The sequence below is a fragment of the Schistocerca serialis genome, chromosome 12 (genome assembly GCF_023864345.2).
Source record: "Schistocerca serialis cubense isolate TAMUIC-IGC-003099 chromosome 12, iqSchSeri2.2, whole genome shotgun sequence".
In the NCBI taxonomy this organism is placed as follows: domain Eukaryota; kingdom Metazoa; phylum Arthropoda; class Insecta; order Orthoptera; family Acrididae; genus Schistocerca; species Schistocerca serialis.
In genome coordinates this window covers 194,324,859-194,352,437 of record NC_064649.1, presented here as the reverse complement: position 1 = coordinate 194,352,437, position 27,579 = coordinate 194,324,859, and positions in this window count along the sequence as shown.

Genomic DNA, 27,579 nt, shown 5'->3' with positions numbered 1-27,579 from the left:
GAAGCATCGGAATCTATAACTAGTGTAACAGGAATGGCTCAAAACATAGACAGTAAGATGAGTCAGTCTTCTTGTACATAAGTCGGCATTGTGACTTTTGTATTTAATTCCGATGGAATTTCTGTGTTTCATCGTCAATAAGAAGGTCCAAGGGATACAGTAAACCTGAAGTGAAGCATCGGAATCTATAACTAGTGTCACAGGAATGGTTCAAAACATAGACAGTAATAAGAGTCAGTCTTCATGTACTTAAGTCTTCATTGTGCCTTTTCTATTTAATTCCGATACAATTTCTGTGTTTCATCGTCAATAAGAAGGTCCAAGGGATACAGTAAACCTAAAGTGAAGCATAGGAATCTATAACTAGTGTCACAGGAATGGTTCAAACATAGACAGCAAGAAGAGTCAGTCTTCTTGTACTTAAGTCGGCATTGTGCCTTTTGTATTTAATTCCGATGCAATTTCTGTGTTTCATCGTCAATAAGAAGGTTAGAGGGATACAGTAAACCTGAAGTGAAGCATCGGAATCTATAACTAGTGTCTCAGGAATAGTTCAAATCATAGAGAGTAGGAAGAGTCTGTCTTCTTGTACTTAAGTCTGCATTGTGCCTTTTGTGTTTAATTCCGATGCAATTTCTGTGTTTCATCGTCAATAAGAAGGTCAGTGGGATACAGTAAACCTGAAGTGAAGCATCGGAATCTATAACTAGTGTCACATGAATGGTTCAAAACATAGTCAGTAAGAAGAGTCAGTCTTCTTGTACTTAATTCGGCATTGTGCCTTTTTATTTAATTCCGATGCAATTTCTGTGTTTCATCGTCCATAAGAAGGTCTAAGGGATACAGTAAACCTGTAGTGACGCATCGGAATCTATATCTAGTGTCACAGAAATGGTTCAAAACATAGTCAGTAAGAAGAGTCAGTCTTCTCGTACTTAAGTCGGCATTGTGCAATTCCTATTTAATCCCGATGCAATTTCTGTGTTTCATCGTCAACAAGAAAGTCCAAGGGATACAGTAAACCTGAAGTGAAGCATCGGAATGTATAACTAGTGTCACAGGAATGGTTCAATACATAGAAAGTAATAAAAGTCAGTCTTCTTGTACTTAAGTCGTCACTGTGCCTTTGTATTTAATTCCGATGCAATTTCTCTGTCTCATCGTCAATAAGAAGGGTAGAGGGATACAGTAAACCTTAAGTGAAGCATCGTTATCTATATCTAGTGTCACAGAAATGGTTCAAAACATAGTCAGTAAGAAGAGTCAGTCTTTTTGTACGTAAGTCGGCATTCTGTCTTTTCTGTTTAATTCCGATGCAATATCTGTGTTTCATCGTCAATAAGAAGCCCCAAGGGATCCAGTAAACCTGAGGTGAAGAATCGAAATGTATAACTAGTGTCACAGGAATGGTTCAAAACATAGACAGTAGGAAGAGTCAGTCTTCTTGTACTTGAGTAGGCATTGTGCCTTTTGTATTTATTTCCGATGCAATTTCTGTGTTTCATCGTCAATAAGAAGGTCACAGGGATACAGTAAACCTGAAGTGAAGCATCGGAATCTATAACTAGTGTCACAGGAATAATTCAAAACATAGACATTAGGAAGAGTCATTCTTCTTGTACTTAAGTCGGCATTGTGCCTTTTGTATTTAATTCCGATGCAATTGCTGTATTTCATCGTCATTAGGAAGGTCAGAGGAATACAGAAAACCTGAAGTGAAGCATCAGAATCTATAACTAGTGTCAGAGGAATGGTTCAAAACATAGACAGTAAGAAGAGTCAGTCTACTTGTACTTAAGTCGGCAATGTGCCTTTTCTATTTAATTCCGAAGCAATTTCTGAGTTTCATCGTCAATAAGAAGGTCCAAGGGATACAGTAAAGCTGAAGTGAGGCATCGGAATCTATAACTAGTGTCACAGGAATGGTTCAAACATAGACAGTAATAAGAGTCAGTGTTCTTGTACTTAAGTCGGCATTGTGCCTTTTGTATTTAATTCCGATGCAGTTTCGGTGTTTCATCGTCAATAAGAAGGTTAGAGGGATACAGTAAACCTGAAGTGAAGAATCGGAATCTATAACTAGTGTCACAGGAATGGTTCAAATCATAGAGACTAGGAAGAGTCAGTCTTCTTGTACTTAATTCGGAAATGTGCCTTTTTATTTAATTCCGATGCAATTTCTGTGTTTCATCGTCCATAAGACGGTCCAAGGGATACAGTAAACCTGAAGTGACGCATCGGAATCTATATCTAGTGTCACAGAAATGGTTCAAAACATAGTCAGTAAGAAGAGTCAGTCTTTTTGTACGTAAGTCGACATTCTGCCTTTTCTATTTAATTCCGATGCAATATCTGTGTTTCATCGTCAATAAGAAGGTCCAAGGGATACAGTAAACCTGAAGTGAAGCAACGGAATGTATAACTAGTGTCACAGGAATGGTTCAAAACATAGACAGTAGGAAGAGTCAGTCTTCTTGTACTTGAGTCTGCATTGTGTCTTTTCTATTTAATTCCGATGCAATTTCTGTGTTTCGTCGTTAATAAGAAAGTCCAAGGGATAAAGTAAACCTGAAGTGAAGCATCGGAATCTAAAACTAGTGTCACAGGAATGGTTCAAAACATAGACAGTAAGATGAGTCAGTCTTCTTGTACATAAGTCGGCATTGTGCCTTTTGTATTTAATTTCGATGCAGTTTCTGTGTTTAATCGTCAATAAGAAGGTCCAAGGGATACAGTAAAGCTGAAGTGAAGCATCGGAATCTATAACTAGTGTCACAGGAATGGTTCAAAACATAGACAGTAATAAGAGTCAGTCTTCTTGTACTTAAGTCGGCATTGTGCCTTTTGTATTTTATTCCGATGCAATTTCTGTGTTTCATCGTCAATAAGAAGGTTACAGGGATACAGAAAACCAGAAGTGAAGCATCGGAATCTATAACTAGTGCCACAGGAATGATTCAAATCATAGAGAGTAGGAAGAGTCAGTCTTCTTGGACTTAAGTCTGCATTGTGCCTTTTGTATTTAATTCCGATGCAATTTCTGTGTTTCATCGTCAATAAGAAGGACCAAGGGATACAGTAAACCTGAAGTGAAGCATCGGAATCTATAAGTAGTGTCACAGAAATGGTTCAAAACATAGACAATAGGAAGGGTCAGTCTTCTTGAACTTAAGTCGGCATTGTGCCTTTTCTATTTAATTCCGATGCAATTTCTGTGTTTCGTCGTCAATGAGTAGGTCAGAGGGATACAGTAAACCTGAAGTGAAGCATCGGAATCTATAACTAGTGTCACAGTAATTGTTAAAACGTAGACATTAGGAAGAGTCATTCTTCTTGTACTTAAGTCGGCATTGTGCCTTTTCTATTTAATTCCGATGCAATTTCTGTGTTTCATCGTCAATAAGAAGGTCAGAGGGATACATTAAACCTGAAGTGAATCATCGGAATCTATAACTAGTGTCACAGGAATGGTTCAAAACAAAGACAGTTGGAAGAGTCAATCTACATGTACTTAAGTCGGCATTGTGCCTTTTGTGTTTAATTCCGATGCAATTGCTGTATTTCATCGTCCTTAGGAAGGTTCAGAGGGATACAGTAAACCTGAAGTGAAGCATCAGTATCTATAACTAGTGTAACAGGAATGGTTCAAAACATAGACAGTAGGAAGAGTCAGTCTACTTGTACTTAAGTCGGCATTGTGCCTTTTGTATTTAATTCCGATACAATTTCTGTGTTTCATCGTCAATAAAAAGGTTCAAGGGATACAGTACATCTGAAGTGAAGCATCGGAATGAATAACTAGTGTCAGAGGAATGGTTCAAAACATAGACAGTAAGAACAGTCAGTCTTCTTGTACTTAAGTCGGCATTGTGCATTTTGTATTTAATTCCGATGCAATTTCTTTGTTTCATCGTCGATAAGAAGGTCCAAGGGATACAGTAAACCTGAAGAGAAGCACCGGAATCCATAACTAGTGTCACAGGAATAGTTCAAACATAGACAGTAAGAAGAGTCAGTCTACTTGTAGTTATGTCGGCATTGTGCCTTTTGAATATAATTCCGATGAAATTTGTCTGTTTCATCGTCAATAAGAAGGTCCAAGGGATACAGTAAATCGGAAGTGAAGCATCGGAATCTATAACTTTTGTCACAGGAATGGTTCAAAGCATAGACTGTAAGAAGAGTAAGTCTTCTTGTACTTAAGTCGGCATTGTGCCTTTTGTGTTTAATTCCGATGCAATTTCTGTGTTTCATCGTCAATAAGAAGGTCGGAGGGATACAGTAAACCTGAAGTGAAGCATCGGAGTCTATAACTAGTGTCACAGGAATGGTTCAAAACTTAGACCGTAAGAAGGGTCAGTCTTCTTGTACTTAAGTCGGCATTGTGCCTTTCCTATTTAATTCCAATGCAATTTCTGTGTTTCATCGTCAATAAGAAAGTCAGAGGGATACAGTAAACCTGAAGTGAAGCATCGGAATCTATAACTAGTGTCACAGAAATGGTTCAAAACATAGACAATAGTAAGATCAGTCTTCTTGAACTTAAGTCGGCATTGTGCCTTTTCTATTTAATTACGATGCAATTTCTGTGTTTCGTCGTCAATAAGAAGGTCCAAGGGATACAGTAAACCTGAAGTGAAGCATCGGAATCTATAACTAGTGTCACAGGAATGTTTCAAAACATAGACAGCAAGATGAGTCAGTCCTCTTGTACTTAAGTCGGCAATGTGCTTTTTGCATCTAATTCCGATCCAATATCTGTGTTTCATCGTCAATACGAAGGTCAGAGGAATACAGTAAACCTGAAGTGAAGCAGCGGAATCTATAACTAGTGTCACAGGTATGGTTCAAAGCATATACAGTAGGAAGAGTCAGTCTTCTTGTACTTAAGTCGGCATTGTGCCTTTTCTATTTAATTCCTATGCAATTTCTGTGTTTCGTCGTCAATAAGAAAGTCCAAGGGATAAATTAAACCTGAAGTGAAGCATCGGAATCTAAAACTAGTGTCACAGGAATGGTTCAAAACATAGACAGTAATAAGAGTCAGTCTTCTTGTACTTAAGTCGGCATTGTGCCTATTGTATTTAACTCCGATGCAATTTCTGTATTTCATCGTCAATAAGAAGGTTACAGGGATACAGTAAACCTGAAGTGAAGCATCGGAATCTATAACTAGTGTCACAGGAATGGTTCAAATTATAGAGAGTAGGAAGAGTCAGTCTTCTTGTACTTAAGTCTGCATTGTGCCTTTTGTATTTAATTCCGATGCAATTTCTGTGTTTCATCGTCAATAAGAAGGTCAGATTGATACATTAAACATGAAGTGAATCATCGGAATCTATAACTAGTGTCACAGGAATTGTTAAAACATAGACATTAGGAGGAGTCATTCTTCTTGTACTTAAGTCGGCATTGTGCCTTTTCTATTTAATTCCGATGCAATTTCTGTGTTTCATCGTCAATAAGAAGGTCAGATTGATACATTAAACCTGAAGTGAATCATCGGAATCTATAACTAGTGTCACAGGAAAGGTTCAAAACAAAGACAGTTGGAAGAGTCAATCTACATGTACTTAAGTCGGCATTGTGCCTTTTGTGTTTAATTCCGATGCAATTGCTGTATTTCATCGTCATTAGGAAGGTCAGAGGGACACAGTAAACCTGAAGTGAAGCATCAGAATCTATAACTAGTGTAACAGGAATGGTTCAAAACAATGACAGTAAGAAGAGTCAGTGTACTTGTAGTTAAGTCGGCATTGTGCCTTTTGTATTTAATTCCGATACAATTTCTGTGTTTCATCGTCAATAAAAAGGTCCAAGGGTTACAGTACACCTGAAGTGAAGCATCGGAATGAATAACTAGTGTCAGAGGAATGGTTCAAAACATAGACAGTAAGAACAGTCAGTCTTCTTGTACTTAAGTCAGCATTGTGCCTTTTCTATTTAATTCCGATGCAATTTCTGTGTTTTATCGTCAATAAGAAGGTCAGAGGGATACAGTAAACCTAAAGTGAAGCATCGGAATCTATAACTAGTGTCACAGGAATGGTTAAAAAATGGACAGTAAGAAAAGTCAGTCTTCTTGTACTTAAGTCGGCATTGTGCCTTTTGTATTTAATTCCGATGAAATTTCATTGTTTCATAGTCAATAAGAAGGTCCAAGAGATACAGTAAAGCTGTAGTGAAGCATCGGAATCTATAACTAGTGTCACAGGAATGTTTCAAAACATAGACAGTAATAAGAGTGAGTCTTCTTGTACTTAAGTCGGCATTGTGCCTTTTGTATTTAATGCCGATGCAATTTCTGTGTTTCATCGTCAATAAGAAGGTTACAGGGATACAGTAAACCTGTAGTGAAGCATCGGAATCTGTAACTAGTGTCACAGGAATGGTTCAAATCATAGAGTGTAGGAAGAGTCAGTCTTCTTGGACTAAAGTCTGCATTGTGCTTTTGTATTTAATTCCGATGCAATTTCTGTGTTTCATCGTCAATACGAAGGTCAGAGGAATACAGTAAACCTGAAGTGAAGCAGCGGAATCTATAACTAGTGTCACAGGAATGGTTCAAAACATAGACAATAGGAAGGGTCAGTCTTCTTGAACTTAAGTCGGCATTGTGCCTTTTCTATTTAATTCCGATGCAATTTCTGTGTTTCGTCATCAATAAGAAGGTCAGAGGGCTACAGTAAACCTGAAGTGAAGTAGCGGAATCTATAACTAGTGTCACAGAAATGGTTCAAACCATAGACAGTAGGAAGAGTCAGTCTTCTTGTACTTAAGTCGGCATTGTGCCTTTTGTATTTAATTTCGATGGAATTTCTGTGTTGCATAGTCAATAAGAAGGTCCGAGGGATGCAGTAAACCTGAAGTGAAGCATCGGAATCTACAACTAGTGTCACAGGAATGGTTCAAAACATAGACAGTAATAAGAGTCAGTCTTCATGTACTTAAGTCGGCATTGTGACTTTTGTATTTAATTCCGATGCAATTTCTGTGTTTCTTCGTCAATAGGAAGGTTAGAGCGACACAGTAAACCTGAAGTGAAGAATCGGAATCTATAACTAGTGTCACAGGAATGGTTCAAATCATAGAGAGTAGGAAGAGTCAGTCCTCTTGTACTTAAGTATGCATTGTGCCTTTTGTATTTAATTCCGATGCAATTTCTGTGTTCATCGTTAATAAGAAGGTCCAAGGGATACAGTAAACCTAAAGTGAAGCATCGGAATCTATAACTAGTGTCACAGGAATGGTTCAAAGCATAGTGAGAAAGAAGAGTCAGTCTTCTTGTACATAATTCGGCATTGTGCCTTTCTATTTAATTCCGATGCCATTTCTGTGTTTCATCGTCCATACGAAGGTCCAAGGGATACAGTAAACCTGAAGTGAAGCATCGTAATCTATATCTAGTGTCACAGAAATGGTTCAAAACATAGTCAGTAAGAAGAGTCAGTCTTCTTGTACGTAAGTCGCCATTCTGCGTTTTCTATTTAATTACGATGCAATTTCTGTGTTTCCTCGTCAATTAGAAGGTCCAAGGGATACAGTAAACCTGAAGTGAAGCATCGGAATTTATAACTAGTGTCACAGGAATGTTTCAAAACATAGACAGCAAGAAGAGTCAGTCCTCTTGTACTCATGTCGGCATTGTGCTTTTTGTATCTAATTCCGATGCATTTTCTGTGTTTCATTGTCAATAAGAAGGTCAGAGGGATACAGTAAACCTGAAGTGAAGCAGCGGAATCTATAACTAGTGTCACGGGAATGGTTCAAAACATAGACAGTAGTAAGAGTCAGACTTCTTGTACTTCAGTCGGCATTGTGCCTTTTCTATTTAATTCCAATCCAATTTCTGTGTTTCATCGTCAATAAGAAGGTCAGAGGGATACAGTAAACCTGAAGTGAAGCATAGGAATCTGTAACTAGTGTCACAGGAATGGTTCAAACATAGACAGTAATAAGAGTCAGTCCTCTTGTACTCATGTCGGCATTGTGCTTTTTGTATCTAATTCCGATGCATTTTCTGTGTTTCATTGTCAATAAGAAGGTCAGAGTGATACAGTAAACCTGAAGTGAAGCATCGGAATCTATAACTAGTGTCACAGGAATGGTTCAAAACATAGTCAGTAAGTAGAGTCAGTCTTCTTGTACTTAATTCGGCATTGTGCCTTTTTATTTAATTCCGATGCAATTTCAGTGTTTCATCGTCCATAAGAAGGTCCAAGGGATACAGGGAACCTGAAGTGAAGCATCGGAATTTATAACTAGTGTCACAGGAATGGTTCAAATCATAGAGAGTAAGAAGAGTCAGTCTTCTTGTACTTAAGTCGACATTGTGCCTTTCCTATTTAATTCCGATGCAATTTCTGTGTCTCATCATCAATAAGAAGGTCAGACGGATACAGAAAACCTGAAGTGAAGCATCGGAATCTATTACAAGTGTCACAAGAATGGTTCAAAGCATACACATTAGAAAGAGTCATACTTCTTGTACTAAAGTCGGCATTGTGCCTTTTCTATTCAATTCCGATGCAATTTCTGTGTTTCATCGTCAATAAGAAGGTCAGAGGGATACAGTATACCTGAAGTGAAGCATCGGAATCAATAACTAGTGTCACAGGAATTGTTCAAACATAGACAGTAAGAAGAGTCAGTCTTCTTGTACTTAAGTCGACATTGTACCTTTCCTATTTAATTCCGATGCAATTTCTGTGTTTCATCGTCAATAAGAAAGTCAGAGGGATACAGTAAACCTGAAGTGAAGCATCGGAATCTGTAACTAGTGTCACAGGAATGGTTCAAAACATAGACAATAGGAAGGGTCAGACTTCTTGAACTTAAGTCGGTATTGTGCCTTATCTATTTAATTCCGATGCAATTTCTGTGTATCGTCGTCAATAAGAAGGTCAGAGGGATACAGTAAACCGGAAGTGAAGCATCGGAATCTATAACTAGTGTCACATGAGTGGTTCAAAACATAGACTGTAAGATGAGTCAGTCTTCTTGTACATAAGTCGGCATTGTGCCTTTTGTATTTAATTCCGATGCAATTTCTGTGTTTCCTCGTCAATAAGAAGGTCCAAGGGATACAGTAAACCTGAAGTGAAACATCGGAATCTATAACTAGTGTCACAGGAATGGTTCAAAACATGTACAGTAATAAGAGTCAGTCTTCTTGTACTTAAGTCGTCATTGTGCCTTTTGTATTTAATTCCTATGCAATTTCTGTGTTTCATCGTCGATAAGAAGGTCCAAGGGATACAGCAAACCTGAAGTGAAGCATCGGAATCTATAACTAGTGTCACAGGAATAGTTCAAACATAGACAGTAAGAAGAGTCAGTCTACTTTTACTTAAGTCGGCATTGTGCCTTTTGTATTTAATTCCGATGCAATTTCACTGTTTCATCGTCAATAAGAAGGTCAGAGTGATACAGTAAACCTGAAGTGAATCATCGGAATCTATAACTAGTGTCACAGTAATGGTTCAAAACATAGACGGTAAGATGAGTCAGTCTTCTTGTACGCAAGTCGGCATTGTGCCTTTTCTATTTAATTCCGATGCAATTTCTGTGATTCATCGTCAATATGAAGGTCCAAGGGATACAGTAAACCTGAAGTGAAGCATCGTAATGTATAACTAGTGTGACAGGAATGGTTCAAAACATAGACAGTAAGAAGAGTCAGTCTTCTTGTACTTCTGTCGGCATTGTGTCTTTTCTATTTAATTCCGATGCAATTTCTGTGTTTCATCTTCAATAGGAAGGTCAGAGGGATACAGTAAACCTGAAGCATCGGAATCTATAACTAGTGTCACAGGAATGGTTCAAAACATAGACAGTAAGAAGAGTCAGTCTTCTTGTACTTAAGTCGGCATTGTGCCTTTTGTATTTAATTCCGATGCAATTTCTTTGTTTCGTCGTCAATAAGAAGGTCCAAGGGATACAATAAACCTGAAGTGTAGCATCGGAATCTATAACTAGTGTCACAGAAATGGTTCACAACATAGACAGTAGGAAGAGTCAGTCTTCTTCTACTTGAGTCGGCATTGCGCCTTTTGTATTAAATTCCGACGCAATTTCTGTGTTTCATCGGCAATAAGAAGGTTAGAGGGATACAGTAAACCGGACGTGAAGCATCGGAATCTAAAACTACTGTCACAGGAATGGTTCAAAACATAGTCAGTAAGAAGAGTCAGTCTTCTTGTACTTAATTCGGCATTGTGCCTTTTTATTTAATTCCGATGCAATTTCAGTGTTTCATCGTCAATAAGAAGGTCCAAGGGATACAGTAAACCTGAAGTGAAGCATCGGAATCAATAACCAGTGTCACAGAAATGGTTCAAAACATTGTCAGTAAGAAGAGTCAGTCTTCTTGTACTTAAGTCGGCATTGTGCCTTTTTTATTTAATTCCGATGCAATTTCTGTGTTTCATCGTCAATAAGAAGGTCAGAGGGATACAGTAAACCTCAAGTGATGGATCGGAATGTATTACTAGTGTCACAGGAATGGTTCAAAACATCGTCAGTAGGAAGAGTCTGTCTTCTTGTACTTGAGTATGCATTGTGCGTTTTCTATTTAATTCCGATGCAATTTCTGTGTTTCATCGTCAATAAGAAGGTCAGAGGGATACTGTAAACTCAAGGTGAAGCATCGGAATCTGTAACTAGTGTCACAGGAATGGTTAAAATCATAGACAGTAGGAAGAGTCATTCGTCTTGTACTTAAGTCGGCATTGTGCCTTTTATATTTAATTCCGATGCAATTTCTGTATTTCATCGACAATAAGAAGGTCAGAGTGATACAGTAAACCTCAAGTGAAGCTTCGGAATGTATAACTAGTGCCAGGGGAATGGTTCAAAACATAGACAGTAAGATGAGTCAGTCTTCTTGTACGTAAGTCTGCATTGGGCCTTTTCTATTTAATTCCGATGCAATTTCTGTGATTCATCGTCAATAAGAAGGTCCAAGGGATACAGTAAACCTGAAGTGAAGCATCGGAATCTATAACTAGTGTCACAGGAATGGTTTAAAACATAGACAATAGGAAGGGTCTGTCTTCTTGTACTTAAGTCGGCATTGTGCCTTTTCTATTTAATTCCGATGCAATTTCTGTGATTCGTCGTCAATAGGAAGGTCCAAGGGATACAGTAAACTTGAACTGAAGCATCGGAATCTATACCTAGTGTCAGAGGAATGGTTCAGAACATAGACAGTAAGATGAGTCAGTCTTCTTGTACATACGTCGGCATTGTGCGTTTTGTATTTAATTCCGATGCAATATCAGTGTTTCATCGTCAATACGAAGGTCAAAGGATACAGTAAACCTGAAGTGAAGCATCGGAATCCATAACTAGTGTCACAGGAATGGTTCAAAACATAGACAGTAATAAGAGTCAGTCTTCTTGTACTTAAGTCGGCAATGAGCCTTTTGTATTTAATTCCGATGCAATTTCTGTGTTTCATCGTCAATAAGAAGTTCAGAGGGATACAGTAAACCTGAAGTGAAGCATCGGAATCTATAACTAGTGTCACAGGAATGGTTCAAAACATAGTCAGTAAGAATAGTCAGTCTTCTTGTACCTAAGTCGGCATTGGGCCTTTTCTATTTAATTCCGATGCAATTTCTGTGTTTCATCGTCAATAAGAAGGTCAGAGGGATACGGTAAACCTGAAGTGAAGCATCGGAATGTATAACTAGTGTCACAGGAATGGTTCAAAGCATAGACAGTAGGAAGAGTCAGTCTTCTTGTATTTGAGTCAGCATTGTGCATTTTGTATTTATTTCCGATGCAATCTCTGTGTTTCATCGTCAATAAGAATGTCAGAGGGATACAGTAAACCTAAGGTGAAGCATCGGAATCTATAACTAGTTTCACAGGAATGGTTCAAATCATAGACAGTAGGAAGAGTCATTCGTTTTGTACTTAAGTCGGCATTGTGCCTTTTATATTTAATTCCGATGCAATTTCTGTGTTTCATCGTCAATAAGAAGGTCAGAGGGATACAGTACATCTGAAGTGAAGCATCGGAATCTATAACTAGTGTCACAGGAATGGTTATAAAATAGACAGTAAGAAGAGTCATTCTTCTTGAATTACGTCGGCATTGTGCCTTTTGTATTTAATTCCGTTGCAATTCCTGTGTTTCGTCGTCAATAAGAAGGTCCAAGGGATACAGTAAACCTGAAGTGAAGCATCGGAATCTATAACTAGTGTCAGAGGAATGGTTTCAATCATAGAGAGTAAGATGAGTCAGTCTTCTTGTACATAAGTCGGCATTGTGCCTTTTGTATTTAATTCCGATGCAATTTTTGTGTTTCATGGTCAATAAGAAGGTCCAAGGGATACAGTAAACCTGACGTGAAGCATCGGAATCTATATCTATTGTCACAGGAATGGTTCGACACATAGACAGTAATTAGAGTGAGTCCTCTTGTACTTAAGTCGGCATTGTGCCTTTTCTCTTCAATTCCGATTCAATTTCTGTGTTTCATCGTCAATAAGAAGGTCAAAGGGGTACAGTAAACCTGAAGTGAAGCATCGGAATCTATAACTAGTGTCACAGGAATGGTTCGAAACATAGACAATAGGAAGGGTCTGTCTTCTTGTACTTAAGTCGGCATTGTGCCTTTTCTATTTAATTCCGATGCAATTTCTGTATTTCGTCGTCAATAAGAAGGTCCAAGGGATACAGTAAACCTGAAGTGAAGCATCGGAATCTATAACTAGTGCCACAGGAATGTTTCAAATCATAGACAGTAAGAAGAGTCAGTCTTCTTGTACTTAAGTCGGCATTGTGCCTTCGCTATTTAGTTCCGATGCAATTTTATGTGTTTCGTCGTCAATACGAAGGTCCAAGGGATACAACAGACCTGAAGTGAAGAATCGGAATCAATAACTAGTGTCAGAGGAATCGTTGAGAACATGGACAGTAAGATGAGTCAGTCTTCTTGTACATAAGTCGGCATTGTGCGTATTGCATTTAATTCCGATGCAATTTCTGTATTTCATCGTCAATAAGAAGGTCCAAGGGATACAGTAAACCTGAAGTGAAACATCGGAATCCATAACTCGTGTCACAGTAATGGTTCAAGACATAGTCAGTAAGAAGAGTCAGTCTTCTTGTACTTCAGACGGCATTGTGCCTTTTCTATTTAGTTCCGATGCAATTTCTGTGTTTCATCGTCAATAAGAAGGTCAGAGGGTTACGGTAAACCTGAAGTGAAGCATCGGAATGTATAACTAGTGTCACAGGAATCGTTCAAAACGTAGACAGTAGTAGGAGTCAGTCTTCTTCTACTTGAGTCGGCATTGTGCATTTTGTGTTAATTTCCGATGCAATTTCTGTGTTTCATCGTCAATACGAAGGTCAGAGGGATATAGTAACCCTGAAGTGAACATTGGAAACTATAACTAGTGTCACAGGAATGGTTCGAAACGTAGACAGTAGGAAGAGTCAGTCTTCTTGTACTTAAGTTGGCATTGTGCTTTTTGTATTTATTTCCGATGCAATTTCTGTGTTTCATCGTCAATAAGAAGGTCAGAGGGACACAGTAAACCTGAATTGAAGCATCGGAATGTATAACTAGTGACACAGGAATGATTCAAACATAGACAGTAGGAAGAGTCAGTCTTCTTGTACTTAAGTCGGCATTGTGGCTCTTCTAATTAATTCCGATGCAATTTCTGTGTTTCATCGTCAATAAGAAGGTCAGATGGATACAGTAAACCTGAAGTGAAGAATCGGAATATATAACTAGTGTCACAGGAATGGTTCAATCATAGAGAGTAGGAAGAGTCTGTCTTCTTGGACTTAAGTCGGCATTGTGCCTTTTGTATTTAATTCCAATGCAATTTCTGTGATTCATCGTCAATAAGAAGGTCCAAGGGATACAGTAAACCTGAAGTGAGGCATCGGAATCCATAACTAGTGTCACAGAAATGGTTCAAAACATAGTCAGTAAGAAGAGTCAGTCTTCTTGCACTTAAGTCGGCATTGTGCCTTTACTATTTAATTCCGATGCAATTTCTGTATTTCATCGTCAATAAGAAGGTCCAAGGGATGCAATACACCTGAAGTGAAGCATCGGAATCTATAACTAGAGTCACAGAAATGGTTCAAAACACAGACAGTAAGATGAGTCAGTCTTCTTGTACTTAAGTCGGCATTGTGCCTTTTCTATTTAACTAAGATGCAATTTCTGTGTTTCATCGTCAATAAGAAGGTCAGAGGGATACAGTAAACCTGAAGTGAAGCATCGGAATCTATAAGTGGTGTCCCAGGAATCGTTCCAACAAAGTCAGTAAGAAGAGTCAGTCTTCTTGTACTTAAGTCGTCATTGTGCCTTTCGTATTTAATTCCGATGCAATTTCGGTGTTTCATCGTCAATAAGAAGGTCCAAGGGATACAGTACCCCTGAAGTGAAGCATCGGAGTCTATAACTAGTGTCACAGGAATGGTTTAAATCATAGACCGTAAGAAGAGTCAGTCTTCTTGTACTTAAGTCGGCATTGTGCCTTTTCTATTTAATTCCGATGCAATTTCTGTGTTTCATCGTCAATAAGAAGGTCAGAGGGATACAGTAAACCTGAAGTGAAGCATCGGAATCTATAAGTGGTGTCACAGGAATGGTTCCAACAAAGTCAGTAAGAAGAGTCAGTCTTCCTGTACTTAAGTCGTCATTGTGCCTTTCCTATTTAATTCCGATGCAATTTCGGTGTTTCATCGTCAATAGAAAGGTCCAAGGGATACAGTGAACCTGAAGTGAAGCATCGGAATCTATATCTAGTGTCACAGGAATGGTACAAAGCATAGTCAGTAAGAAGAGTCAGTCTTCTTGTACTTAAGTCGGCATTGTGCCTTTTCTATTTAATTCCGATGCAATTTCTGTGTTTCGTCGTCAATAAGAAGGTCGAAGGGATACAGTAAACCTGAAGTGAAGCATCGGAATCTATAAATAGTGTCACAGGATTGTTTCAAAACATAGACAGTAAGAAGAGTAAGTCCTCTTGTACTTAAGTCGGCATTGTGCTTTTTGTATCTTATTCCAATGCAATTTCTGAGTTTCATCGTCAATAAGATGGTCAGAGGGATACAGTAAACCTGAAGTGAAGCATCGGAATCTATAACTAGTGTCACAGGAATGGTTCAAAACATAGACAGTAGGAAGAGTCAGTCTTCTTGTACTTAAGTCGGCATTGTGCCTTTTCTTTTTAATTCCGATGCAATTTCGGTGTTTCATCGTCAATAGAAAGGTCCAAGGGATACAGTAAACCTGAAGTGAAGCATCGCAATCTATAACTAGTGTCACAGGAATGGTTCGAAACATAGTCAGTAAGGAGAGTCAGTCTTCTTGTACCTAAGTCGGCATTGTGCCTTTTCTATTTAAATCCGACTAATTTCTGTGTTTCATCGTCAATAAGAAGGTCAGAGGGATACGGTAAACCTGAAGTGAAGCATCGGAATGTATAACTAGTGTCACAGGAATGGTTCAAAACATAGACAGTAGGAAGAGTCAGTCTTCTTGTATTTGAGTCAGCATTGGGCCTTTTGTATTTATTTCCGATGCAATTTCTGTGTTTCTACGTCAATAAGAAGGTCAGAGGGATACAGTAAACCTAAGGTGAAGCATCGGAATCTATAACTAGTGTCACAGGAATGGTTCAAATCATAGACAGTAGGAAGAGTCATTCGTTTTGTACTTAAGTCGGCATTGTGCCTTTTATATTTAATTCCGATTCAATTTCTGTGTTTCATCGTCAATAAGAAGGTCAGAGGGATACAGTAAACCTGAAGTGAAGCATCGGAATCTATAACTAGTGTCACAGGAATGGATAAAAAATAGACAGTAAGGAGAGTCAGTCTTCTTGTATTTAAGTCAGCATTGTGCCTTTTGTATTTAATTCCGATGCAATTCCTGTGTTTCATCGTCAATAAGAAGGTCAGAGGGATTCAGTAAAATTGAAGTGAAGCATCGGAATCTATAACTAGTGTCACAGGAATGGTTCAAACATAGTCAGTAAGAAGAGTCAGTCTTCTTGATCTTAATTCGGCATTGTGCCTTTTTATTTAATTACGATGCAATTTCTGTGTTTCATCGTCAATAAGAAAGTCCAAGGCATACAGTAAACCTGAAGTGAAGCGTCGGAATCTATAACTAGTGTCACAGGAATAGTTCAAAACATAGACAGTAATAAGAGTCAGTCTTCTTGTACTTAAGTCAGCAATGTGCCTTTTGTATTTAATACCGATGCAATTTCTGTGTTTCATCGTCAATAAGAAGGTCACAGGGATACAGTAAACCTGAAGTGAAGCATCGGAATCTATAACTAGTGTCACAGGAATTGTTCAAAACATAGACAGTAGGAAGAGTCAGTCTTCTTATAGTTAAATCGGCATTGTGCCTTTTCGATTTAATTCCGATGCAATTTCTGTGTTTCGTCGTCAATAAGAAGGTCCAAGAGATACAGTAAACCTGAAGTGAAGCATCGGAATCAATAACTAGTGTCACAGGAATGGTTCAAAATTAGACAGTAAGATGAGTCAGTCTTCTTGTACATAATTCGGCAATGTGCCTTTTGTATTTAATTCCGATGCAATTTCTGTGTTTCATCGTCAATAAGAAGGTCCAAGGGATACAGTAAACCTCAAGTGAAGCGTCGGAATCTATAACTAGTGTCACAGGAATGGTTCAAAACATAGACAGTAATAAGAGTCAGTCTTCTTGTACTTAAGTCGGCATTGTGATTTTTGTATTTAATTCCGATGCAATTTCTGTGTTTCATCGTCAATAAGATGGTCAGAGGGATACAGTAAACCTGAAGTGAAGCATCGGAATCTATAACTAGTGTCACAGGAATGGTTCAAAACATAGACAGTAGGAAGAGTCAGTCTTCTTGTACTTAAGTCGGCATTGTGCCTTTTGTATTTAATTCCGATGCAATTTCTGTGTTTCATCGTCAATAAGAAGGTCAGAGGGATTCAGTAAACCGGATGTGAAGCATCGGAATCCATAACTAGTGTCACAGGAATGGTTCAAAACATAGTCAGTAAGAAGAGTCAGTCTTCTTGTACTTAAGTCGGCATTGTGACTTTTCTATTTAGTTCCGATGTAATTTCTGTGTTTCATCGTCAATAAGAAGATCAGAGAGATACGGTAAACCTGAAGTGAAGCATCGGAATGTATAACTAGCGTCACAGGAATCGTTCAAAACATAGACAGTAGGAGGAGTCAGTCTTCTTCTACTTGAGTCGGCATTGTGCATTTTGTATTAATTTCCGATGCAATTTCTGTGTTTCATCGTCAACACGAGGGTCAGAGGGATACAGTAAACCTGAAGTGAAGCATTGGAAACTATAACTAGTGTCACTGGAAAGGTTCAATCATAGACAGTAGGAAGAGTCAGTCTTCTTGGTCTTAAGTCGGCATTGTGCCTTTTGTATTTAATTCCGATGCAATTTCTGTGTTTCATCGTCAATAAGAAGGTCCAAGGGATACAGTAATCCTGAAGTGAGGCATCGGAATCTATAACTAGTGTCACTGGAATGGTTCAAAACATAGTCAGTAAGAAGAGTCAGTCTTCTTGCACTTAAGTCGGCATTGTGCCTTTACTATTTAATTCCGATGCAATTTCTGTATTTCATCGTCAATAAGAATGTCCAAGGGATACAGTACACCTGAAGTGAAGCATCGGAATCTATAACTAGTGTCACAGGAATGGTTCAAAACATAGACAGTAAGAAGAGTCAGTCTTCTTGTACTTAAGTCGGCATTGTGCCTTTTCTATTTAATTCCGATGCAATTTCTGTGTTTCATCGTCAATTAGAAGGTCAGAGGGATATAGTAAACCTGAAGTGAAGCATCGGAATCAATAAGTGGTGTCACAGGAATCGTTCAAACAAAGTCAGTAAGAAGAGTCAGTCTTCTTGTACTTAAGTCGTCATTGTGCCTTTCCTATTTAATTCCGATTCAATTTCGTTGTTTCATCGTCAATAGAAAGGTCCAAGGGACACAGTAAACCTGAAGTGAAGCATCAGAATCTATATCTAGTGTCACAGGAATGGTACAAAACATAGTCAGTAAGAAGAGTCAGTCTTCTTGTACTTAAGTCGGCATTGTGCCTTTTCTATTTAATTCCGATGCAACTTCTGTGTTTCGTCGTCAATAAGAAGGACCAAGAGATACAGTAAACCTGAAGTGAAGCATCGGAATCAATAACTAGTGTCACAGGAATGGTTCAAACATAGACAGTAAGATGAGTCAGTCTTCTTGTTCATAATTCGGCATTGTGCCTTTTGTATTTAATTCCGATGCAATTTCTGTGTTTCATCGTCAATAAGAACGTCCAAGGGATACAGTAAACCTGAAGTGAAGCGTCGGAATCTATAACTAGTGTCACAGGAATGGTTCAAAACATAGACAGTAATAAGAGTCAGTCTTCTTGTACTTATGTCGGCATTGTGCCTTTTGTATTTAATTCCGATGCAATTTATGTGTTTCATCGTCAATAAGAAGATCAGAGGGATACAGTAAACTTGAAGTGAACCATCGGAATCTATAACTAGTGTCACAGGAATGGTTCAAAACATAGAGAGTAGGAAGAGTCAGTCTTCTTGTACTTAAGTCTGCATTGTGCCTCTTGTATTTAATTCCGATGCAATTTCTGTGTTTCATCGTCAATAAGAAGGTCAGAGGGACACAGTTAACCGAAGTGAAGCATCGGAATGTATAACTAGTGTCACAGGAATGATTCTAACATAGACAGTAGGAGGAATCAGTCCTCTTGTACTTAAGTCGGCATTGTGCCTTTACTATTTAATTCCGATGCAATTTCTGTATTTCATCGTCAATAAGAATGTCCAAGGGATGCAGTACACCAGAAGTGAAGCATCGGAATCTATAACTAGTGTCACAGGATTGGTTCAAAACATAGACAGTAAGAGGAGTCAGTCTTCTTGGACTTAAGTCGGCATTGTGCCTTTTGTATTTAATTCCGATGCAATTTCTGTGTTTCATCGTCAATAAGAATGTCCAAGGGATGCAGTACACCTGAAGTGGAGCATCGGAATCTATAACTAGTGTCACAGGAATGGTTCAAAACATAGACAGTAAGAAGAGTCAGTCTTCTTGTACTTAAGTCGGCATTGTGCCTTTTCTATTTAATTCCGATGCAATTTCTGTGTTTCATCGTCAATTAGAAGGTCAGAGGGATACAGTAAACTTGAAGTGAAGCATCGGAATCTATAAGTGGTGTCACAGGAATGGTTCATACAAAGTCAGTAAGAAGAGTCAGTCTTCTTGTACTTAAGTCGTCATTGTGCCTTTCCTAATTAATTCCGATACAATTTGGGTGTTTCATCGTCAATAGAAAGGTCCAAGGGATACAGTAAACCTGAAGTGAAGCATCGGAATCTATATCTAGTGTCACAGGAATGGTTCAAAACATAGTCAGTAAGAAGAGTCAGTCTTCTTGTACTTAAGTCGGCATTGTGCCTTTTCAATTTAATTCCGATGCAATTTCTGTGTTTCGTCGTCAATAAGAAGGTCCAAGTGATACATTAAACCTGAAGTGAAGCATCGGAATCTATAACTAGTGTCACAGGAATGTTTCAAAACGTAGACAGTAAGAAGAGTCAGTCCTGTTGCACTTAAGTCGGCATTATGCTTTTTGTATCTAATCCTGATGCAATTTCTGAGTTTCATCGTCAATAAGATGGTGCAAGGGATACAGTAAACCTGAAGTGAAGCGTCGGAATCTATAACTAGTGTCACAGGAATGGTTCAAAATATAGACAGTAATAAGAGTCAGTCTTCTTGTACTTAAGTCGGCATTGTGCCTTTTGTATTTAATTCCGATGCAATTTCTGTGTATCATCGTCAATAACACGGTCAGAGGGATACAGTAAACATGAAGTGAGGCATCGGAATCTATAACTATTGTCACAGGAATGGTTCAAAACATAGAGAGTAGGAAGAGTCAGTCTTCTTGTACTTAAGTCGGTATTGTGCCTTTTGTATTTAATTCCGTTGCAATTTCTGTGTTTCATCGTCAATAAGAAGGTCAGAGGGATTCAGTAAACCTGAAGTGAAGCATCGGAATATATAACTAGTGGCACAGGAATCGTTCAAAACGTAGTCAGTAAGAAGAGTCAGTCTTCTTGCACTTAATTGGGGATTGTGCCTTTTTATTAAATTACGATGCAATTTCTGTGTTTCATCGTCAATAAGAAGGTCCAAGGGATACAGTAAACCTGAAATGAAGCATCGGAATCTATAACTAGTGTCACAGGAATGGTTCAAAACATAGACAGTAGGAAGAGTCAGTCTTCTTGTACTTAAGTCGGCATTGTGCCTTTTGTATTTAATTCCGATGCAATTTCTGTGTTTCATCGTCCATAAGAAGGTCAGAGGGATTCCGTAAACCTGAAGTGAAGCATCGGAATCTATAAGTAGTGTCACAGGAATGGTTCAAAACATAGTCAGTAAGAAGAGTCAGTCTTCTTGCACTTAATTCGGCAATGTGCCTTTTTATTTAATTACGATGCAATTTCTGTGTTTCATCGTCAATAAGAAGGTCCAAGGGATACAGTAAACCTGAAGTGAAGCATCGGAATCCATAACTAGTGACACAGAAATGGTTCAGAACATAGTCAGTAAGAAGAATCAGTCTTCTAGTACTTAAGTCGGCATTGTGCCTTTTGTATTTAATTCCGATGCAATTTCTGAGTTTCATCGTCAATAACATGGTCAGAGGGATACAGTAAACCTGAAGTGAAGGATCGGAATCTATAACTAGTGTCACAGGAATGGTTCAAAACATAGTCAGTAAGAAGAGTCAGTCTTCTTGCACTTAAGTCGGCATTGTGGCTTTTCTATTTAATTCCGATGCAATTTCTGTGTTTCATCGTCAATAAGAAGGTCAGATGGATACAGTAAACTTGAAGTGAAGCATTGGGAACTATAACTAGTGTCACAGGAATGGTTCAAAACGTAGACAGTGGGAAGAGTCAGTCTTCTTGCACTTAAGTTGGCATTGTGCCTTTTGTATTTATTTCCGATGCAATTTCTGTGTTTCATCGTCAATATGAAGGAAAGAGGGACACAGTAAACCTGAAGTGAAGCATCGGAATGTATAACTAGTGTCACAGGAATGATACAAACATAGACAGTAGGAAGCGTCAGTCCTCTTGTACTTGAGTCGGCATTGTGGCTTTTCTATTTAATTCCTATGCTATTTCTGTGTTTCATCGTCAATTAGAAGGTCAGAGGGATACAGTAAACTTGAAGTGAAGCATCGGAATCTATAAGTGGTGTCACAGGAATGGTTCATACAAAGTCAGTAAGAAGAGTCAGTCTTCTTGTACTTTAGTCGTCATTGTGCCTTTCCTAATTAATTCCGATGCAATTTGGGTGTTTCATCGTCAATAGAAAGGTCCAAGGGATACAGTAAACCTGAAGTGAAGCATCGGTATCTATAACTAGTGTCACAGGAATGTTTCAAAACGTAGACAGTAAGAAGAGTCAGTCCTCTTGCACTTAAGTCGGCATTATGCTTTTTGTATCTAATCCTGATGCAATTTCTGAGTTTCATCGTCAATAAGATGGTCCAAGGGATACAGTAAACCTGAAGTGAAGCGTCGGAATCTATAACTAGTGTCACAGGAATGGTTCAAAATATAGAGAGTAATAAGAGTCAGTCTTCTTGTACTTAAGTCGGCATTGTGCCTTTTGTATTTAATTCCGATGCAATTTCTGTGTATCATCGTCAATAAGAAGGTCAGAGGGATACAGTAAACCTGAAGTGAGGCATCGGAATCTATAACTATTGTCACAGGAATGGTTCAAAACATAGAGAGTAGGAAGAGTCAGTCTTCTTGTACTAAGTCGGTATTGTGCCTTTTGTATTTAATTCCGTTGCAATTTCTGTGTTTCATCGTCAATAAGAAGATCAGAGGGATACAGTAAACCTGAAGTAAAGCATCGGAATATATAACTAGTGGCACAGGAATGGTTCAAAACATAGTCAGTAAGAAGAGTCAGTCTTCTTGCACTTAAGTCGGCATTGTGGCTTTTCTGTTTAATTCCCATGCAATTTCTGTGTTTCATCGTCAATAAGACCGTCAGATGGATACAGTAAACCTGAAGTGAAGCATCGGAATCTATAACTAGTGTCACAGGAATGGTTCAATCATAGACAGTAGGAAGAGTCAGTCTTCTTGCACTTAAGTCGGCATTGTGACTTTTGTATTTAATTGCGATGCAATTTCTGTGTTTCATCGTCAATAAGAAGGTCAGAGGGATACAGTAATCCTGAAGTGGAGCATCGGAGGCTATAAGTGGTGTCACAGGATTGGTTCAAACAAAGTCAGTAAGAAGAGTCAGTCTTCCTGTACTTAAGTCGTCATTGTGCCTTTCCTATTTAATTCCGATGCAATTTCGGTGTTTCATCGTCAATAGAAAGGTCCAAGGGATACAGTAAACCTGAAGTGAAGCATCGGAATCTATATCTAGTGTCACAGGAATGGTTCAAAACGTAGTCAGTAAGAAGAGTCATACATCTTGTACTGAGGTCGGCATTGTGCCTTTTCTATTTAATTCCGATGCAATTTCTGTGTTACGTCGTCAACATGAAGGTCCAAGGGATACAGTAAACCTGAAGTGAAGCATCGGAATCTATAACTAGTATCACAGGAATGGTTCAAAACATATAGAGTAGGAAGAGTCAGTCTTCTTGTACTTAAGTCGGCATTGTGCCTTTTGTATTTAATTCCGATGCATTTTCTGTGTTTCATCGTCTATAAGAAGGTCAGAGGGATTCAGTAAACCTGAAGTGAAGCATCGGAATCCATAACTAGTGTCACAGGAATGGTTCAAAACATAGTCAGTAAGAAGAGTCAGTCTTCTTGCACTTAATTCGGCATTGTGCCTTTTTATTTAATTACGATGCAATTTCTGTGTTTCATCGTCAATAAGAAGGTCCAAGGGATACAGTAAACCTGAAGTGAAGCATCGGAATCTATAACTAGTGTCACAGGAATGGTTCAAATCATAGAGAGTAAGAAGAGTCAGTCTTCTTGTACTTATGTCGGCATTGTGCCTTTTGTATTTAATTCCGATGCAATTTCTGTGTTTCATCGTCCATAAGAAGGTCAGAGGGATTCCGTAAACCTGAAGTGAAGCATCGGAATCTATAACTAGTGTCACAGGAATGGTTCAAAACATAGTCAGTAAGAAGAGTCAGTCTTCTTGCACTTAATTCGGCAATGTGCCTTTTTATTTAATTACGATGCAATTTCTGTGTTTCATCGTCAACAAGAAGGTCCAAGGGATACAGTAAACCTGAAGTGAAGCATCGGAATCTATAACTAGTGACACAGAAATGGTTCAGAACATAGTCAGTAAGAAGAGTCAGTCTTCTAGTGCTTAAGTCGGCATTGTGCCTTTTGTATTTAATTTCGATGCAATTTCTGAGTTTCATCGTCAATAACATGGTCAGAGGGATACAGTAAACCTGAAGTGAAGCATCGGAATCTATAACTAGTGTCACAGGAATGGTTCAAAACATAGTCAGTAAGAAGAGTCAGTCTTCTTGCACTTAAGTCGGCATTGTGGCTTTTCTGTTTAATTCCCATGCAATTTCTGTGTTTCATCGTCAATAAGACCGTCAGATGGATACAGTAAACCTGAAGTGAAGCATCGGAATCTATAACTAGTGTCACAGGAATGGTTCAATCATAGACAGTAGGAAGAGTCAGTCTTCTTGCACTTAAGTCGGCATTGTGACTTTTGTATTTAATTGCGATGCAATTTCTGTGTTTTATCGTCAATAAGAAGGTCAGAGGGATACAGTAATCCTGAAGTGGAGCATCGGAGGCTATAAGTGGTGTCACAGGATTGGTTCAAACAAAGTCAGTAAGAAGAGTCAGTCTTCCTGTACTTAAGTCGTCATTGTGCCTTTCCTATTTAATTCCGATGCAATTTCGGTGTTTCATCGTCAATAGAAAGGTGCAAGGGATACAGTAAACCTGAAGTGAAGCATCGGAATCTATATCTAGTGTCACAGGAATGGTTCAAAACATAGTCAGTAAGAAGAGTCATACATCTTGTACTGAAGTCGGCATTGTGCCTTTTCTATTTAATTCCGATGCAATTTCTGTGTTACGTCGTCAACATGAAGGTCCAAGGGATACAGTAAACCTGAAGTGAAGCATCGGAATCTATAACTAGTATCACAGGAATGGTTCAAAACATATAGAGTAGGAAGAGTCAGTCTTCTTGTACTTAAGTCGGCATTGTGCCTTTTGTATTTAATTCCGATGCATTTTCTGTGTTTCATCGTCTATAAGAAGGTCAGAGGGATTCAGTAAACCTGAAGTGAAGCATCGGAATCCATAACTAGTGTCACAGGAATGGTTCAAAACATAGTCAGTAAGAAGAGTCAGTCTTCTTGCACTTAATTCGGCATTGTGCCTTTTTATTTAATTACGATGCAATTTCTGTGTTTCATCGTCAATAAGAAGGTCCAAGGGATACAGTAAACCTGAAGTGAAGCATCGGAATCTATAACTAGTGTCACAGAAATGGTTCAGAACATAGTCAGTAAGAAGAGTCAGTCTTCTAGTACTTAAGTCGGCATTGTGCCTTTTGTATTTAATTCCGATGCAATTTCTGTGTTTCATCGTCAACATGAGGGTCAGAGGGATACAGTAAACCTGAAGTGAAGCATCGGAATCAATAACTAGTGTCACAGGAATGATACAAACATAGACAGTAGGAAGAGTCAGTCCTCTTGTACTTAAGTCGGCATTGTGGCCTTTCTATTTAATTCCTATGCAATGTCTGTGTTTCATCGTCAATAAGAAGGTCAGATGGATACAGTAAACCTGAAGTGAAGCATAGGAATCTATAACTAGTGTCACCGGGATGGTTCAATCATAGACAGTAGGAAGAGTCAGTCTTCTTGGACTTAAGTCGGCATTGTGCCTATGTATTTAATTCCGATGCAATTTCTGTGTTTCATCGTCAATAAGAAGGTCCAAAGGACACAGTAAACTTGAAGTGAGGCATCGGAATCTATAACTAGTGTCACAGGAATGGTTCAAACAAAGTCAGTAAGAACAGCCAGTCTTCTTGTACTTAAGTCGCCATTGTGCCTTTCGTATTTAATTCCGATGCAATTTTGGTGTTTCATCGTCAGTAAGAAGGTCCAAGGGATACTGTACCCCTGAAGTGAAGCATCGGAGTCTATAACGAGTGTCACAGGAATGGTTCAAATCATAGACAGTAAGAAGAGTCAGTCTATTTGTACTTAAGTCTGCATTGTGCCTTTTGTATTCAATTCCTATGCATTTTCTGTGTTTCATCGTCAATAAGAAGGTCAGAGGTACACAGTAAACCAGAAGTGAAGCATCGGAATGTATAACTTGTGTCACAGGAATGATTCAAACATAGAGAGTAGGAGGAGTCAGTCCTCTTGTACTTAAGTCGGCATTGTGGCTTTTCTATTTTATTCCGATGCAATTTCTGTGTTTCATCGTCAATAAGATCGTCAGATGGATACAGTAAACCTGAAGTGAAGCATCGGAATCTATAACAATTGTCACAGGAATGGTTCAATCATAGACAGTAGGAAGAGTCAGTCTTCTTGGACTTAAGTCGGCATTGTACCTTTTGTATTTAATTCCGATGCAATTTCTGTGTTTCATCGTCAATAAGAATGTCCAAGGGATGCAGTACACCTGAAGTGAAGCATCGGAATCTATAACTAGTGTCACAGGAATGGTTCAAAACATAGACAGTAAGAAGAGTCAGTCTTCTTGTACTTAAGTCGGCATTGTGCCTTTTCTATTTAATTCCGATGCAATTTCTGTGTTTCATCGTCAATTAGAAGGTCAGAGGGATACAGTAAACTTGAAGTGAAGCATCGGAATCTATAAGTGGTGTCACAGGAATGGTTCATACAAAGTCAGTAAGAAGAGTCAGTCTTCTTGTGCTTAAGTCGTCATTGTGCCTTTCCTAATTAATTCCGATGCAATTTGAGTGTTTCATCGTCAATAGAAAGGTCCAAGGGATACAGTAAATCTGAAGTGAAGCATCGGTATCTATTTCTAGTGTCACAGGAATGGTTCAAAACATAGTCAGTAAGAAGAGTCAGTCTTCTTGTACTTAAGTCGGCATTGTGCCTTTTCAATTTAATTCCGATGCAATTTCTGTGTTTCGTCGTCAATAAGAAGGTCCAAGTGATACAGTAAACCTGAAGTGAAGCATCGGAATCTATAACTAGTGTCACAGGAATGTTTCAAAACATAGTCAGTAAGAAGAGTCAGTCCTCTTGCACTTAAGTCGGCATTATGCTTTTCGTATCTAATCCCGATGCAATTTCTCAGTTTCATCGTCAATAAGATGGTCCAAGGGATACAGTAAACCTGAAGTGAAGCGTCGGAATCGATAACTAGTGTCACAGGAATGGTTCAAAATATAGACAGTAATCAGAGTCAGTCTTCTTGTACTTAAGTCGGCATTGTGCCTTTTGTATTTAATTCCGATGCAATTTCTGTGTATCATCGTCAATAAGAAGGTCAGAGGGATACAGTAAACCTGAAGTGAGGCATCGGAATCTATAACTATTGTCACAGGAATGGTTCAAAACATAGTCAGTAAGATGAGTCAGTCTTCTTGCACTTGCAAAACATAGAGAGTAGGAAGAGTCAGTCTTCTTGTACTTAAGTCGGCATTGTGCCTTTTGTATTTAATTCCGTTGCAATTTCTGTGTTTCATCGTCAATAAGAAGGTCAGAGGGATTCAGTAAACCTGAAGTGAAGCATCGGAATATATAACTAGTGGCACAGGAATGGTTCAAAACATAGTCAGTAAGAAGAGTCAGTCTTCTTGCACTTAATTGGGCATTGTGCCTTTTTATTAAATTACGATGCAATTTCTGTGTTTCATCGTCAATAAGAAGGTCCAAGGGATACAGTAAACCTGAAGTGAAGCATCGGAATCTATAACTAGTGTCACAGGAATGGTTCAAAACATAGACAGTAGGAAGAGTCAGTCTTCTTGTACTTAAGTCGGCATTGTGCCTTTTGTATTTAATTCCGATGCAATTACTGTGTTTCATCGTCCATAAGAAGGTCAGAGGGATTCCGTAAACCTGAAGTGAAGCATCGGAATCTATAACTAGTGTCACAGGAATGGTTAAAAACATAGTCAGTAAGAAGAGTCAGTCTTCTTGCACTTAATTCGGCAATGTGCCTTTTTATTTAATTACGATGCAATTTCTGTGTTTCATCGTCAATAAGAAGGTCCAAGGGATACAGTAAACCTGAAGTGAAGCATCGGAATCTATAACTAGTGACACAGAAATGGTTCAGAACATAGTCAGTAAGAAGAGTCAGTCTTCTAGTACTTAAGTCGGCATTGTGCCTTTTGTATTTAATTCCGATGCAATTTCTGAGTTTCATCGTCAATAAGATGGTCAGAGGGATACAGTAAACCTGAAGTGAAGCATCGGAATCTATAACTAGTGTCACAGGAATGGTTCAAAACATAGTCAGTAAGAAGAGTCAGTGTTCTTGCACTT